We start from the raw sequence: 2,632 nt of genomic DNA on the forward strand, positions 1-2,632 counted from the left end.
GTCTCCTGTGTCTTCCTCGCCTTTGTCATCGTGCTACTGGCGCTCAGACTGCGGCGTTGGTGCAGATCTCACATGCTGCAAGCTTCGGGAGGTGTCCCCGGAAGTGTACCGGCATCTCAGTTTGTGGGCGTGGATGGGGTGCGGGCTTTCCTGCAGACCTATTCGCACGAGGTCTCGCTCACCGCGGACTCAAGGAGGAGTCACATGATCTTCCCGCAGCCGAATTACGCGGACACGCTCATCAGTCAGGAAAGCTGTGAGAAAAGCGAGCCTTTGTGCGTTTCAGATGATTCCAGGTTTCCTGTAGAAGACAGCCCTTTCGTTCCAGTGAGTTCGACTTTTTCTTTACTTTAAAAAAAAAAAATTGGTTTTCTCTTTAAGTGCTTTCATTTAAGGTAAGTTGATGTTAACATATTTCTCACCATACATTTAAATTTTCACTAAGCCTGATTTTTTGCTCTAACATCTGTAAGAGTCAGACGCGACTTAGCGACTGAACAACAATATAGGAGGCATTTATTGGTTACATCGTTGAAACAATCTTTGCTTTTTCATAATAATTAACCTAGGGTCAGTGGAAACCCTCTTGGGACAGCCCTCATCATCAGGCACTGGGCATGGCTCTTTGGCTAAGGTTGCTTGAGTAGTGACCACAGTTCACTACTAATTCTTAGGACGGGTTTCTATTCCTGAAATTTATTATTTTTGTTGTCTGCAATGGCTGCATTGTGAAATTCTTACTCTAAAAACATGTCTATAGCTGATGCTATTTTTGTAAGGGTAAATTAATAAGAAATACATTCTATTTGGAGAACTAAGTGAAAGCTCAAATTCAATGCTTCTCTTCTGTTTCTATGACCAGACAACACCCCTTAGAGGTGATGTGTTTCAGGTCACATGTTTGTAGACGTTGTTTGCATTTAGAGATCATTTCTGAGGATGATTCAAGCTTCAGTTATTAGTTCCATATCCTCATACAGTATGTTTTATTCTTTTAATGGTGAAAAAAATGCTCTTTATAAACAATAGACATTTAATTTCAGTGAAAAATTTTAACACCATTGGTTCTCATCCTCTTAATACTATAATTATTAATAGTTTGAAACTCTCCTATAGTTTATATTTGCTGAAGAGCAGTTTCTTAGACTGGACCCTATGAGAAGACAAAACATGGGAAGTAAAAATTATTCTTCAAGTGTTACTTATGACCCAATACTCCAACTTTTGAGGCTAGAAATAAATTTGGATATGGGAGATGCTTTAGGAAAATATTCTCAGGAATTACTAGGGAGGTTCTAAGAATATTTCACTGGCTTTTAGATATAAAGAAAATAATTATTATTATGTAATGTGATTTTTAACACAATGTGATTTCAAGTAATAAATGACATTGTAGGAGACTTTGAAAATAATATTTGAAATTGACTCAAAATTCTATTTTAAACATGCTGAACATAAGGGCTAAACATGTCTGTCCGTCATACAGATGTTTTAATTATTTCAAATACTCTTTATTCCTAAGCAAGTAGGAAAGACATAATGCATTGCTCAGGGTCATATTTTTAACCATGCAATAGGAAAGCTATCATTTAAAGTTTCTGTCTTGGGGAGTAACCTTTAGTACTTGGTATACATAAATACTAAAATATGTGTTAATGTGGAAAAAGTAATAACAGAAATATTTATGAAGACTGTATATCATGGTAGGTGACTACTATTCTCTGCCATAAAAGGTGACTTGTCTTTAAAAACAGTCCATAAGGCTCTTTGGATGGATGATTGGGCAGACTGTGGAAAATGCTGAATTCTTGTTTTGTTAAATCAGGCAGGACTTTTGCATTGGTAAACAGTTTATATAATAGGCTTAAGGATAAAATTCTTCCCCATATTAATGTCTTGTCTTTAAAGAAGAGTTAATTAAAATATCTTGGATATCTTCAAAACAATGAGGTAATGAAATATGTAGTAAAGAATACCTTGTGTTGACCATCTTTGCAATTGGGTGAGGGGTAAATGAAGGTTCAATAATAATGCTCCCTAACTTCTTTTATAAGTTTGAAATTTTCCACAATAAACTTCTTGAAAAACTAAGCATAAAGACACTGCCCATATACTTTACTAAACTTGGGCAATTACATAACTATATATCTATAGATAGATATATATTCTGAGCTTCCTTGGTGGCTCAGTGGTAAAGAATTTGCCTGCCAATGCAGGAGACACCGATTCGATCCCTGGTCCAGGAAGATTCCCCGGAGAAGGAAATAGCAACCTACTCCAGTATTCTTGCTTGGAAAAAAAACATGGATAGAAGATCCTGGCGGGCTACAGTCCATGGGGTCGCAAAGAGTTGGACACAACCTACCGTCTGAAAAACAACACATTCTGAAGAGAAACTGTCTCAAGACGACAATATGAGACTGCGATCCCACACGAGGCCTCTGGGCGCCGCTGTCGGCCAGTGCAGGGCTAGCGCTGATACCCGAGATTCCTCAGCCTCCAGGCTGGGATTTCCAGCGCAGCTACCGATAGAAGGAAGCCCACTCACACACCCAGGCTCCTCTGTGCCCAGCACAAACGGATTCCCAGCTCTGCCTGTCCTGGGCAGAAAGTTTTTCTACTGATGCCGTGA

At 38.8% G+C, this 2,632-nt stretch overlaps 1 protein-coding gene across 1 annotated transcript in view; it reads left to right on the forward strand.

The window, feature by feature from the left end:
- The window catches only part of PCDHGA9 (protocadherin gamma subfamily A, 9), a 49,781-nt gene that overhangs the window by 13,050 nt on the left and 34,099 nt on the right, over positions 1-2,632 (forward strand). The gene's annotated exons all lie outside the window — the stretch shown is intronic.

The sequence above is a fragment of the Bison bison genome, unplaced genomic scaffold (assembly GCF_000754665.1).
Source record: "Bison bison bison isolate TAMUID 2011002044 unplaced genomic scaffold, Bison_UMD1.0 scf7180017864291, whole genome shotgun sequence".
Taxonomy (NCBI): domain Eukaryota; kingdom Metazoa; phylum Chordata; class Mammalia; order Artiodactyla; family Bovidae; genus Bison; species Bison bison.